This window comes from Heterocephalus glaber, unplaced genomic scaffold (assembly GCF_053883595.1).
Source record: "Heterocephalus glaber isolate CG9 unplaced genomic scaffold, H.glaber_assembly_v1.0 deba00001444, whole genome shotgun sequence".
In the NCBI taxonomy this organism is placed as follows: domain Eukaryota; kingdom Metazoa; phylum Chordata; class Mammalia; order Rodentia; family Bathyergidae; genus Heterocephalus; species Heterocephalus glaber.
This window is the reverse complement of record NW_028258297.1, coordinates 15,869,878-15,885,215: the sequence shown is the minus strand read 5'-3', so window position 1 is coordinate 15,885,215 and position 15,338 is coordinate 15,869,878. Positions and strand designations below refer to the sequence as shown.

General features: G+C 39.2%; 2 long non-coding RNA genes across 2 annotated transcripts in view; both read left to right on the top strand.

Moving 5' to 3' along the window:
• LOC110349407 (uncharacterized) overlaps positions 1-15,338 on the top strand; it is a 578,466-nt gene that overhangs the window by 62,926 nt on the left and 500,202 nt on the right. The gene's annotated exons all lie outside the window — the stretch shown is intronic.
• On the top strand, positions 1,557-4,578 carry LOC110349408 (uncharacterized). The gene is made up of 2 exons (XR_002395346.2): positions 1,557-1,616; positions 4,469-4,578. It is a non-coding gene; the product is annotated as an uncharacterized LOC110349408 (long non-coding RNA).

Genomic DNA, 15,338 nt, shown 5'->3' with positions numbered 1-15,338 from the left:
CTTTCTTTATTTTTAGACATGTAGAGAGAACCCTGAAGGTAGCCATCCATCCTCAACTCTTAACAATTGTTGATGTGTTTATTAAGTCACATTTAATACAAGGCTATCTAAAAAGAAATAAAAGTGTCATACATTTCATCTAGTTGATGGCTGGCCAAAAAGTTATATAGAAGTACAACATTTATAAAGTAAATAATACGTTTTACATTGAGAAACTCGATTCAAAGCACTCATTTATAAGAGGAAGCTTTTTGAAATATCCAGGTCTGGTCATACATATTTTGGTACAAATACATGTGTACACATTGTGTTTTGAGAAGACAATAGAATCCTCAGTACTTTGGCTCTGAAGTAATGCCTGAGGGACTTTCTTGCTCCTTAAGGCTACACTGTTTAGCATGACAGCCACTAGCTACATGTGGCTACTTACATTCAGATTGACAAATATTAGGTAGAATTTAGAAATCAGTCCCTAAAGTACACTGGCTACATTTCAACTTCCCAATAGCCTCACATGGCTAGTGTTGATAATATTGGAAAGCACAGATACAGGAGATTTTAATCACAGCAGAAACTTCCATGGGAGAACACTATTTTAAGGGATTTCATCAAGAGGTAGGATTTATAATTGGGGATAAGGCAATGTGTGTTTTGGGAAAGATGGTAAGCTAGCTGGTAATTACTCCTAGGTAACAGTCCACATCAGGAAAGCCTCATGTGGTCACAGTGGGGGTTTTCGGAAGTGGCTGGATCTAGGGTGTGTGCTGCTGGGATCAAGGATGTGATGTTGGGATTGATTCATGGTGCAGTGCTGGGATTAAGGGTGCTCTACGGCGGGTAGCCTGAAGATATAAGAAACAGAAAGAAGAGCATCGCTTGTCACTTGCTGCTTGCAGCTTCACTGCCTTCTTCCATGCTGCCCTGCCCTGGAGCCAGCCAACTTGGGACTGAAGCCTCTATGAACTGTGAGTGACATAAACATTTCCTCCTTTAACTTTGGGTGTTGGGTATATTGTGTCAGCAATGCGTAAAGTAACTAAGACAAAGATTGAACAAACTATAGGCCACCAGCAAAATCTGGCCCTCAACCTGTTTTGGTAAAATTTTATTGGAACACAATTAGAGCCTATTAATTTACTTCTTGTCTACGACTGCTTTTGATTTAAAACAGTAGAGTTAAATAATTGAGGAGGAGATTGTGAGTTATGCAAGCCTAAGCTATCTGTTCTTTATAGAAAAAGTTTGCTGTTACAGGTCTTTATGCTTAATTTCATACTTTCCTTACCATTGAGAAAAAAAAATATTGGGAATAGCAACTATGATTAGCTTAGAAGAGGAGAAAGTATATGCTCCTCAGTGAGTGACATTAGGGAACTAAAGATGGATATTTACTTTTTTCCCTTTTATTATTAGTGCTTATTCATTTTATAAAATATTGAGTTTAAATGCATACAGTATAATTTGATCATATCCACTCCCCTTTACCCTCTCTCTCATCTTGTTCCTCTTGTCTAATAATAGTCTCTCCTCTACTTGCAGATCATCACTTTTTTTTTTTTTTTGGTACCAGGGATTGAACTCAGGACCTTGTGCTTGCCAGACCTGGCCCATTTCAGGTAATCATTTTTAGATTCCACATATTAGGGAGTGAAGATAAATATTTCTAGGGGCTGGGGATGTAGCTCAGTGGCACTGCACCTGCCTGGCAAGTGGAAGGTCCTAAGTTTGATCACTGGTACCACCAAAAAAAAAAAAAAAAATGTGTGTGTGTGTGTGTGTGTGTGTGTGTGTGTATTTATTTATTTATTTCTAGTGTTCATTCTGATTGGCCTGGAAATACCATTGGAAAATAACAAAGATGATTAAGAAAATGTCACCCTTTAATTTTTTGGGCAACACAGAGCAACATATTTAATTTCTCTGGGAAAATCATTTGAAGTTTTTCATGATTCTGGGATTAAAAATAATGTTAGATGAATGAATAAATGAATCTGTAAAATGAGGACATAAGACAAAGGTCTCTGAGCAGTTTTCCAGGTGCAGCGATTTATCTTTGTTGGCATTTTTATATATTAAAATTAAAAAAAGCAGCATATATCTGAATGAAGACCCAGTTCCTGTTCTCTGAGGGCATCCTAGGTGAGGCTGAAGTAGGTGGACATCCACAGGTAGCGTACACAATAAGTCACACGAGCTCATCCGTGCAGATAAAGAAGCATTGACCAACCACACTGCCAAAGCATGGCAGGAAACTCGGGGGAGGTGGGAAGCAGAGTAGCGTGGTGATTTCCACCTTTGGATTTCATAAAAAGAGGAGCTTAGAACTCTCCTGAGCAGCCTGCGGAGGGTAGGAGAGGTGATGGCTATTCACAAAGAGTTGCTGCTTGTCTGAGTCTGTAGCTGGCCCTGAGTACAGGCTGACACAGGAGAATGTCTGCCCTTGAAACAGAGGGGGCTTGGCTAATTCCTGGGCTTTATCTCTATGCAACACATGATAACCAGACATGGGGCTCAAACCCCTGTGTTCCCAGTCATTCTCCTTTATTTCACCTTGATTCCTGAAAACACACCCGAGAAGCACCACTGCCATGGTGTACAGGGGGAGTGGCCTCAACCGTTAGTAACATGACGGCTGTCTTTCTTTATGGCTCCTCGGCAATGCTCTTGTTTGGCCTTGTAGTGTCTGAAGCACATCAGATCAGATTGGAAAATAAACACAGGGCTTCAGGGAAATTTGTGCTCCTTTTTCTCAAATATACTGATCTTGGGGAAAAATAGAGATCTTTCTCAAGGATAGCTATTTTGACATTTTTCATAAAAAATAAATAGAATTTAAGACAGGAGTGGGGGGTCTTGGAAAGCATTTGCCAAGAGCATTATTATGTATTGAACTTCAGATTCTTGTGTGAATTTCTCTTTTTTGGGGCGTTCTCTCTTCCCTTTCTATCTCCTTCTCATTTTTCTCCTGGAAATATTCCAATGAGTTGCATAAATCACTTTTTGAAAAACAGGAAGGTATTAAATTGGACCATGAGAGGTAAAAGGCACAAAGCAATTCTCCTCTCTATCTGAAGGAAGGACGAAATAAACAGAGTCAAATTCTTGTTTACATGTTGGCCAGCAACTCATTTTCCCCCTTCTGTGATGTTCTTTTTTACCATCTTGGAGGTCCTTTTACTGTTGATATTTAGTTATTTCATCAGTTACAGTCATTGATATCTCTGCTTGGGACTATCACATAACATCAACATGTGGTTCTTGTGTAACTATTAAAACCTTACTGATAAAATATCAAAAGGAATACACAGAAAACTGTTGGAGTTTTCAGTTGGCTCCCTACCTCTATCCATTTCTCCAAATAATAGTTTGGCTTTTTAATTTTGAAGTTCAAAGATGAAAGTCTTGGTGACAGATGCAAAGAAGGACTTAAGTGAAGTAAATTAACTATAAATCATTGATTAATGACATTAATTTATAAACTACCCAGCTTCCTTTTTGCTGCTAATCATCGATTAATCTGAAATTATTCAGTTGAAAATTCTTACAGGTGTAATTTTATTTTTCATCATTTAAACTCATTTAGTTATAATTTTAGACTGCACAGTGGTGTGTGTGTGTATGTGTGTGGTACTGGAGACAGAGCCCAGGGATTCATAAATTCTAGGCAACCTCTCTACCACGAACTACATCCCCAACCCTTTCTAGTTTTAGTTTCTTGCTAACTTGCCCAGGTTGGCCTGAAAGTTGTAAACAAACCTCTTGGCTCAGCCTCCCAAGGAGCTGGGATTACAGGTGTGTGCCACCATGTCCAGCTTTAATGTTTTAGTACATAATTAAAAGATGGCATTTGATGTGATCTGGGGGAAGTCTAAATTTTTTAGATTCAAAATTGTCAGCTGGAGAACAGATGCTCTGAATTCACCACGTGCCTCCTTGAGCCCTCGGTTGGATACAGGGCACTAAGGCAGATTTGAAAGAGGCATGAACAAACCTTTGTTAAATAGATAACGCACCCTGGCTATTTAGGAAATAACACGTTTGCAAACAAAGTTGAAGAAGAAATAGATGTGAATTTACCCAGAGAACTAATTTTAAAATACATTGCTGGCCAGAGGTGGAAAGACTATTAGCAAATAATAAAATGACTCATATTTGAAGGGAGAGGAAATGAGAAGAAACAAACATAGGATGACCTTAGATTATCAACTTGTAATCTCTGTCCCCAAATACTATCTTGTGGATGTGTATAAATTACACCTTATTCATTGTGTATGAATTACACTTTATGAAATACACCTTATGTGTATGAATTACACCTTCAGGTATTTATAGTATGAAGTGTAATCAAAATACATGGTGAATGTTTCCAATGTTTAAAAATGTATTATAGTAAAAGACATGTTACCATTAATTCCCCTCCACTCATCTTCACACACACTTATCCCATTTTTCTCTGTACTTTCTGTAGCAGTTCTGGAGGTCCTGCATGAGTGTCTATATGAGCTACGGTCACAAATCCGGTAAACGCTGCTGCTGAGTGTCACCGAAAGCAAAGACAGTGTCATGAAAACATTATGGTATGTCCTCATCCACCTTATTTACCAGATATGGATCTGCACTGTGCAAACTTTGACTCTTCCCCAAAGTCAAAATGCCCAGGACATCTAGGCAGCCTGAACTAAAGACACTCAAGAAATGACTTCTAGAACTGTTTCAGAAAGTTGCAATAATGATGGGATAATTGTGTTTGAAGTGAGGGAGTGCACTTTGAGGAGGGTTAATGGCAATGTTTCTTTTACTGTAATATTTAAAAATATCTAAATATTACTGTGTTTTTTGTTTACACTGTGTACGTCCTATTAACCTGGGTTCTATGAAGATCTGTCTTCTTGGTACCCTGGTTCCTACTGCCCATGGACTCGTTGCTTTCTCCAGGTGATCCTATGACCACTCATGCCTGTGAATTTAGCAGGGCCAGGATTGGTGTATTTCTTCACAAAACCATATAAAATCTCTAAGTTGGGGTCAGAATGACCTTAGATCCTGAAGTCTATTTGGGTAGTGCACACAGGGCTGAAGTCTTGAGCTTGACTGTCCTTTTTCCTTTGTGGGTCTCTGGGCTCTCATCCATCTGCTTTGCTCTGCTGTCCTTTTTTAATGCTTGCCTCGATTTCTCACAAGCCCACTTGATTCTGGTGCAAGACCTGATTCTGGTCTTTGGCCTTATTTGTGTACTTGCTCCTAGTTGCTCCTCCTATTGAGGAATTTCAATTTTACTCCACCACTCACTCCTGGGGCAGGCCTTCTTTGACTCTTTTGGATTTTTTTCCCTCATCCTACTCATCTTCTGGCCCTAAATCCATCCTGGGCTTGATGTTTCCCTTCAGTCTCAACCCTGAGGACCTCCTGGCCCACTGCACCACAACTCAGTAGCGTTGACAGTCTCCAGCACCCCAACCCCTCTGCAGCTCTTCCTGGCTGATGACTAAAGAGGTGGATTAGGTGTTCTCTAAGGTGTCTTCAACATAATAGGCATCATCATTTTGTCTCCTTCAATCACAGTCTAAAGTAGTACTGGATGCTTTAATAAGAGTTATTGTAACTTCGAGAACTTGTCTGCGTTAATCAGGAGGAAGCTGCTCTTCTGAGCGCAGCAGGGAGGACATGGAAGGACAATGGTGTGTCCTTGGGTTAGAGTTCAATTTTGAGCTCATGCCTGTGAGTTTCCTTTGAGACATTTGGGTCTGTTTTGCTTGTTGTCTTTGCCACATTCACAGGGCCCTCACTCCTTCCTTGTCCTCCTCTCCCACTCCTTCTTCTCTTTCTAAAATTTATTTCAAACCATTTTCTTCTTAACTTTAAGCACCCACCCGAAACTTCCCGACCTGCACTCGACACCTGCCCAGTGCTGGACTGTCCTGTCTGAACCCCAGACCTTGCTTCCACAGCCCAGCGTTTTCCCTGCTTCTAGGACTGACTGCAGCAGGTGCATCGCAGCTGGTGAGGATTTCCCCACCCATGCATCTTTGAAATATCCCTCTGAAGTGAGATTTTGTAGAACAATAGCTGAGATGGGACTATAGGATTTGGACTGGAGAGTTTCAGATATTTAAACAATGAGGGAGTATGAAGGGCTAATGTGAATGTGATGACTATTTTATTGAAAGAACTGAAGTTAGTTAACTATGATAGAGTAGGCAGCCTAGTCTGTTTAATACAAAACAAAAAACAAAAAACCCCCCCAAAACCCCAAACCTTCCATGGGGAAGGCATGTTAGTTGTGAAAATACTACTCAATTGCCTTTATTTATGCATTGTCTTTATCTCAGTGACCTACAAAAAGCTTATCTAGCAAGATGTTCAAATGATTTGGAAGTTGGGGCTTGAACTATAGAATTCCTTAAGTAAGAAAACCAGGAAAAATTCTTATCTATTACTTTATAAAAATTATGAGTTTATACTTTTTAAGTAGGTTCACCTCCCACTTTCATAGAAAGAACTCCTCTTGTTGATTTCTCTTTATTATGGGAAGATACTAGGTTTGGCTTAATTTATTCACTTTCATAATAACTCCATAGGCCTTCTGAAATAATTATAACATATTGCCTCCAAAGTAACTTAAAACAGACTTTAAAAATGTCACAAAATTTATAAGGTGGGTTCTTTTATCATTCTTATCATTTTATAGTTCTGTAAAGAGGAGTGAGACAGATTCTGATTTTGTTTGAGTTTCACAGATTGTCTGCCAATAATGGTCAAGTTATGAAGAAGTACTTTTTCTTCTGTCCTAGAAACTTCAGCTTGTTGCCCTAGAGCACGCCATTACTGTCCCCTTGAAGGTGTATGACACTGGAGCAATAATTTTCATCCTTAACCCTACTCTGCTTGTTATAAAAAGTCTTATTGCAGTGCCAGACACAAAAGGAGACACAGTAAATGCTAGTTTCATTTATTTCCTTGCCTTTCCAATACTTTAAATTCTGAAAGGCTCTGAAGAAAATGCACTTTTTAATCTCCTTGACCCACTAGAAAAACTGCATCCAGCACGGGGCCAGATCAGGTGTCCCGGAACATTTGGAAAGGCCCAGTTTTGTCCCTTAAAAAAAATCCTACCCTGTTCTAGGTGGGGCCCCTTGCCAAGACTGTGTACTCAAGAGGTTACCAGTGCACATTAGAATTTTTTTTCAGTTTGAATGTTAATGGCCATGGAACTAATTGCATGGATTATTGTGTAGATCAGTCCGAAAACTAATGTTTAGGGGAGCAATATCCACAAACAATGCATTTAAGTAGTCCTCTTCTCCCCAGTGTATTGACCACTCATAAATCACATTACACTGGAAATAAAGGGTCACAATAAGTAATTTGTATCCTAAATTTTAATCAAATGCAGGGTAAGTAAATGCTTATTTGAACATTATTTCTAAGAGAACACTAGAGTTGGAAATTTGATGCTTTACTATAGTATAATTCAATAGTAAAGAATTAGAAGGAATTGAGTCCCTAAGTATGGCATGTACTAAAAAATTTAAAATATGGAAGATATTTTTTAGCAAAAGAAGGTATGGTTAGCTATGTAGGTTTTAAATTATGGTAAGTACACATTGCCAATGTTTACACTAAAAATTCAAACTTGTGAAAAGTTTGTTAGCTAAATACAAATACACAAAACTTAAACTCAAATATGGTTTTTTGCATGATAAAAATCTGACTGATGTAGTAGCAACAAACATCATTTGGGAAAGGGAAAAATCCAAGACTTGGAAAAAAAAAAAAGGGGGAATATTTTTGATTATCCACTAGATGTCAGTACTGAACTAGCAAAACATCTGTACTGGGGCGCTCTTAGACAACATGCTATTAATTTATAATAAAAGGTATCTGACAGCTTTATTCTGATGAATTATGGGAATCCAAAGCATAATTCCCAGCCTTTGGTTTATAAATTGTCATTGATTTTAATGTTCTTTGTAAAGTTGTGGCATGCAACAAATTTTCCTGCCAAGAACTGTTAAATAAATAGTCATCCTTTGCTCTGAGTAGTACATTGAACTTGTTAGACTGATGAGCGGAACCAATTGATGGTTATCCATAAACCATTTATGACAGAATGCACAGCAGCAATTCAAACAATTATTGAATGCACTCATTATATATTTTTTAAAAATCTCAAGTGAACCAAAAGGAATATCGCAGGTAATAGACAGTAGCAATGCCACACAATTCTTTATGTGATACTTCCTGATTGACAGGTGACTAGAATTGTTGTAGGGTTTGCTGAAGGCTCTTCAAACCTCACTGGAATTATTTGGTTTTCTCTATTGTGTGCTTTGGCATCCCAAAAGTGTATCGTGTGCCTTTTCTGAAGAAAGATGGTTATTGTAAAGACGGAAGCTTTTGTTCATGTAAAGATCTCTTACAAACTGGCATCTGAACAAAAGAAAGCTTATGCCAGAGATATAATTTCAGTGCATTTGGAGATGCAGTTTATGTATGGGGGAGCACGAAATTTGGAGGCCCGTAATGTGATGACCATTTAGAGCAGAGGTTTTATCTCCTAGGAAAATTCTCCACGGGCCTTGCAGGGCTGTGTTTGATTTTTCTCTCTCAGAACACTCAGCATCCTTGGTCGTTTCAGAAGGACCATCATTTGCTTTTGTTCTTTGTGTGAAACTGTCCTGCAGGTTCTGTTGCTATGTCAAGGACCACCTCTGCTCTCCAGAAGTGGCTGTCTTTCAGGGATGTCGCCTCAAGTCTGTTGTTTGCACAGTGTTTTAAGGCTTCTTCGGGATCAAAGTAGGGTGACCTAGGCATGTAAAAATCTGTTAATGGTGCTATTTGTGAGAGTACACCAGCAAACTACCTTGAGGCACTGTTAAGTAGTGAAACAGTACATTAAATACTGGGAAACTGACTCTAATGTTCTCGCCTTGATTTCTTTGTCTTAAATCTCTCTATTGCCCCACATGTTGTGATATGACTCTAGTGCACAAGCTACATGTGCCCCTGTGATCTCTCTTTCAAAGAGAGAGATCCGCAGGCTGAGGACCCCTGATTTTACTCAAATTCCTCAGAAAGTATTTGAAAGATAGTTTTCATTTAGTGCCAATTTCTTCAGATTTACAAATGAAAGGTTTTTTTTTTTTTAAAAGAAAAAACATTAGGAAGACTACGAGCTTGATACACATATGGCTGCCTTTTACAAGTCATTGTGATCTGTCATATAAATACTGTATTTACTGACATTTCAAAATGTGGACTCTAATCTCCACACACATTTATTTTTTTAATAGTAGCTTTTCATTGCAAGTTTCAGTCCAACAAATAATATTAGAAAACAGGCAGCATGGTCCACAGGTTCAACTATCAGTGTCATTCTTCTTTAAAAAGCTCAAAGACAGTTGAGTTCAGCATGTAAGTATTCAAACCTGACTTGAGTTAAATTAAAGAGTTGGGTGGAAAGTTAGTGAGAAGAGTCATTTTAAGCACCAATACACTTTTCAGTGTAAGGAATGAATGGTGGCTGTGTATTGCAGTATATTTTTCCAAAGCTGTTTTAATACTGGTTCCTTTACCTAACACTTAGAGTTTTGCCATCACTTGTATTTATCAACTGTGAGAAGCCTTGAGCTGCATTAATTAACTGTGGTAGCATTTCAAACAGGCAGCATTACTCTATGCAGTTACCACAGTATTTAAAAATTTACATTCTTTGTCCAACGTTGTGACCACCTGTGACCAATCAGTTTGATATATAGACTCAGCAGCTCTTTCTGTGCTTCGAGTCTCAGGCTAATGTTTCTGGGGACTAGGGGCTCACAGAAAAATGGGTGTGAGGGAAATGGAATGGAATGGAATGAGAGTTTTGCAGAATTTTACTGAAAAACCATGTAGCTAGTTATTTGAAAAACTTTTACTTAATTTGTCCACATAATTTTCTTAAATATTGCAAAACTGCTGCATCTTACAGGGTACTAATGCTAAGCAAAATAACTCATCAGTTCTAGAGAGGAAAAAATAGGTCATTTCTTGACAAACTAAAATGTTCACTTTTATTCACATGGTCATTGAAGCTCCTATGACAGGTCAGGTACTATCTCTGGCACTAGGAATAGCAATGGAGAGAAGAAGGAACTTGCATTGTAGTGCAGGGAGATAGACTTAATATTTATATAAAATAAGTTATCAGGGGTGAGAGGTGCCAAGGCAGAAAAGGTGAGACAGGTGAAGAGGTTAGAGAATGATGCAGATCGAGGTTGAGAGGTATTTTAGAGAGATGGTCCTTTGTAAGAAGCATAAGCAGAGACCTGGATAGAGCGAGGCTGTGAGCCCTGTGGATACCTAGGGGAAGAGGTTGCTGGGCAGAGGCAATAGCATAGGAAAGGCTCTCAGGCAGGAACAGGCACGGTATATGAAAGGAAGTGCAGAGTCTAGTGTGGCAGAAGTGTATAAAGAAGAAACTTCTGACATGTGAAGTGTAGAAATATCAGGTAATATGGTCATAGCATGTAGAACATTACAGGATAGTATAAGTCCCCCAGATTTTGTTTTTGGTAGTATTGAAGGTTGAAATCAGGGGATTTGTTACATATCCAGTCTTTAATTTTGAGTCAAGATCTTGCTAAATCGCTAAGTTGTCCAGGCTGTGCTTTAACTTGTGATCCTCCTGCCTCAGTTTCCTAGAGTGCTGGAATTTCAGCCACTGTGCCTAACTCCCAGACTTTTATTCTGAGTTACATGGAAAGAGTTCATGGTAGAAAAGCAAGGAAAACAAACTTGTGTTTTAAATTTCTGATCTGTTTGCTCTGTGAAACATTGGGGTAGACCCAGTGATGAGTAAAATAATCAGGTGGGAAACCATGGGGAAAAAAATGATAAGGGCCTGGCTAAGAAAGATATGGATACATCTTGAAAAGAGAGAACACAATATTTGCTAATGGGTTGGAGTGGTATTTAGGAAAGGGATATTTAAGGTTGGATTTAAAAATTGGCTCAACTCTACTCTGTAAGTGTTGTTGCCACTTAATGGGTTAGAGAACAACTCTGAGAATCAGGTTTTAGGACTAAAAGGAGAATCAGGAAATGTTGAGTGGCCAGTGGATCTGCAATTGGGAATTGTGGTTCAAAATTAGGTTTCATCACCTTGGAGACATCAGAATATCCTAGGACTGAATGAGACACCCTGGGAAGGAAAGAAATAGTGCAAAGCCCTGGCGTATGTCAAGTTCAATATCATGGAGAAAAGGAAAACCAAGCAAAGGAGACAGAGAAAGAATATCAAGAAAGTGCTACCCTAGAACAGTCCGGCTCAAAACAGTGATTGCTTTGGCCTGGCCTGGTTGGGAGCTTTTTAGAAATGTAAATTCTCGGGCCCCACCCAGCCTTGCTGAATGCAATCAGCAGGTAAGCCTCAGGAATGTGTAGTCTAACAAGCTCTCCAAGTGATTGTTTAACCTACCTTGGGAGAGAAGAAAGAAGAGGGGAGAAGCATTAGTACGTGTCAAGTTAAATATCAAGTCAAAGGGAGTGCTTTGGGTATGGCAAATGAACACATATTATTTGAAGCACTCATCTTTCATATTCAGGTAATTCAGTCTTTGAAAATGTAGCATTTTTTGTTGTTGTTGTCGCAAAGTAGTGTACTTTGTTTAATAGCAGAGGCTGGTGCTCTGTATCCCAAAATGAAATCAGAGATCCAAAGTGACTAGAAATAGAGCAATTTGGGTGCTGAAAGTATGAATAGCAGTAATTAGGACGTATGTACTCACTGATCAAAGAACTATTTGGATTCTAGGTCGGCTCCTATACAGTCTTAGTTTTTCACAGTGGAGGCTAATCAAAATAATGGCTAACACTCCCACTCCTAAATTTTCCCTTATACCAGATACGATGTCATAGATTGAATTACATTTTTTGTATGATAGTACAGGTTGTGGCCTGACTAGATATCTAGCATATAGGTTGCCCTTCCTCACTCAGCAGTGAAGAATGAAAATCAACAGAGCTTTCCCCGGCCTGCTGCTTAAGCAGCTGCTAACAGGCTGAGACTGTCCAGCCTCATTAACCCACTGCATGCTGCTTTAGTTCAAGAGTAATTCGCAATGAGGCTGCTGTAGCATAGGTAAGCCAGCCATGCTTCAAAACCCTTAAATGAGGGGTTATAATGGAGCTATTTTTTAATGTCAGAAACAGCGTACTCAAGAGAGTACTCTTAGGGTGGATGAAGCAAGATAGTGCTTCAAAAACATTGAAATTTGGAATTCAGGAAGAATTTGAAAACTTGCCATTTTCTTAAACATTGTGTCCTCCTAATTAGCAGCTTGGTTCTCTGGAATAGGCAGTAGCATACAGTACCAAGTCTTAAGTGTAGCACAACAGTTGAAAGCAGTCTTGATCCCTCTAAATGTTTCACAATTTTCTCTGGGGAATGAGATAATGATTTTACGTAAAAACAACACAATGACTAAATAACAAACAAATCTATTTCTTTATAGCCTACCAAACATGAAATTTCTGTTGGTGTCGATGAAGATTTTTAGGGTTATGTCACTAACGGCTTGGAAGTGAACTTTGTCTCGTAACTGGCCAGACTCTGTGGTTGTGGGGTGGGTTTTTCAGGCCTCACAGGCCTCAGGTTAGATCTGTGGTTGAGTTTTTGACAAGACTAAGGTCCAGAGGGATGGCTGCTCCATCCCTAAAATCTTAGCAATTCTCCTTTATTTTGGAACTCCTCTTACTGAAGAAAATAATTACATTTTAACTGTTTTTGTGTACTTTCTCCATCTTTGTTTTAATCAGTTCTCTACAAATATCTGAATTAAAAATATTGAAAAAGTTCTGCCAGTCTTTATTGTCATATTATATTAAAGGGGAAAGCCATGCTTTTACATTTTCCCCATTCTAGAAGATGCTGAATAAGGGTTGCCATCCATTCCCAGAAGCAGAAACGCTATTAAAATTTTAGATTGTAATCTAATAAAATTTCATCTTATCCTATTGCTTTTCTTGCCTCACCCCCAAACCCAGCAATCGAGTACATAGTCTTAGTAGCTAAGGCTAAGAAAAAAGGAGTTCATATATTGCATAAGTGTTTTCCAATAAATTTTTTAAAACTTGGAAGAGATGATGGGGGGGTGCTTCATGTAATTTTATAGGACCTCTGAGGCCTAGAGTTTTTAAGTAATCTCTTTTGATGTTTTTAGACAGACCATTAAGCTGAGGATAAAAGTTCCTGTGTTCAATATCTGGATACATTAAGCATTAGGTTTAAAATTTACAGCTTTCATTTTGACAAGGAAAATGACATGTTTAGTCTCAAGTGCTGCCTTGAACTGTTTCTCAACACCAAGACAAGTTGTCAGGCCGAGGGTGGAGGCCTGTGCACTTAGTACCTAAGAGGCTCAGTGAGGTAAACTGCCCCAGCTCATGGGGAAACAACAACTGAACCTGAGTAATGGGCTGAGCTCTAGTAGTGGCCGTGGCAGAAATGCCATCCAGATGTGCATCCCATGGGGTAGGATCTAATCAAATGCCTTCTGATGAACATGGAATGAATGCAAAGGAGGAGAATAGTAAGCCAGCCAAGGGCGATGCCTCTGTAAATGAACGGGCTTCAGCCACTCATTTATTCACTTTTATTCTGTGCATAAGAAATCCTTCAATGGAGTCTCAGCTTCCTCTGACATGTTGAATTGCATTTGGGGATGAAGACTTTAGGGAGCTGTAGAACCATGTGACAGGTGCAGGTAGGGAACAGGGAAAGTTGGAAGCTATTCCCTCCATAGGAGAGGGGAGTGGAGAGGTAGACAAACGTGAGGAGTGCATGCTGTGATCAGGGAGAGGCCGTAGTGTCAGAACTACTGACAAAGACATATTTATTTCTGAACTCCTCCCAACCCAACACAAGAAGTGAGGCTGGAGAGGTAGGGAACAAAGACACTGGAAAGGATTTTATAAGCTAGAATGAGGAATATGATTGTTGAAATCTGTGAATTTTATCTTGAAGGCGAAGAAAGGCAGTGACTAGATGACTAGTCTAGATGACTAGATGATTGCTTTTGGAAAACCACTGTTGCTTCTAGGGGAAGAACAGATGGGGCAGTGGGCCAGACTGGGCCTGAGAGCCTGGCTGGGAGGTGGGTGCAGTAGCCCAGGGCGAAGGACAGGAGCTGGGGGTGATACTGCCCCGTTTGAGGGAGAATTGGCAGTGTGAGTGGGACCGTCATGAGCAACTTCCCTCCAGGGACTTGGTGGGATCTGGTGATGGATGTGCTGAGTGAGAGAAGGGACCATCTTGTTTCCTTCTTTTTCTCCATAATTTTTTTGTTTCTCTTCTTTCTACCAGATTCCACTGCCTCTTGCTCCCTCTTTTCACCTCTTTTTCTAAACTCCTGGGAAAATAGAATACTTTAATCCACTGACTTTTTGTCTGTCTGTCTGTCTGTCTTTGCCTCCCTCCCTCCCTCCCTCCCTCCCTCCCTCTCTCCCTCTCTCTCTCTCTCTCTCCCTCTCTCTCTCTTTCTTTCTTTTCTTTCTTTCTTTCTTTCTTTCTTTTCTGATTATGCTACCTGGATTGATAATCTCTTTCTCCTACTTAAAGCACTGCTCTAAGTTATTTACACCAAAAAGTGATACCTATTTCTTTTCTTCTTTCTTCATCTTGCCTTTGCTCTTTCTCTCTTTTTGCTCCTCTCTCTCCCCTCCTGTTTGTTTCTAAATTTGTTCTTATGAATTTAGATACACTTGAATGTATGGGAGACTCACTCATATCTTATGAATTCCTTCTGGATGAAGAGCTTGTGTTGGTAGCAAGTAGTGTGGCTATATAAAATATATACATTGAATTCAACATTTATTCCTGGTACTGTGGTTTTAAACAAATCTTGCAGAAAGAAAATATCAATCGGCAGTACAATAGTCTTCATTGATTTTGACCTCATGTGGTATCAGATCTGTGAGGTGCAGAATGGAGAGACTTCAAGTGATAAAATTGTCATAAGGCCAGGATTTTGAAGGAAAAGTTACTGTGTTAATTGTGTATGTGAAGAGAGAGTTACCAAGGAATACACTCACTTAAACAGGAAGGAAGCATTTATTTTAAGCATTAAAATTCTGAATGTTTGTAAAGAATGATTAAAGGGCTTAGTGTCAGCTTCTTCCCCTTTTGCAGAAATGTTAGAAAAATTCAGTTCTGCCCAACTCAGAGTCAGTCCTTCTGTACCTCACTGCTCTCGTACAATAAAATGGTGAATAAAATGGAAATATACTGCAAATGAAAATGAGTATGAATTAAGATATTTCCTGTGGCATTCCCTCCTACACACTTGGTAAAATTATTA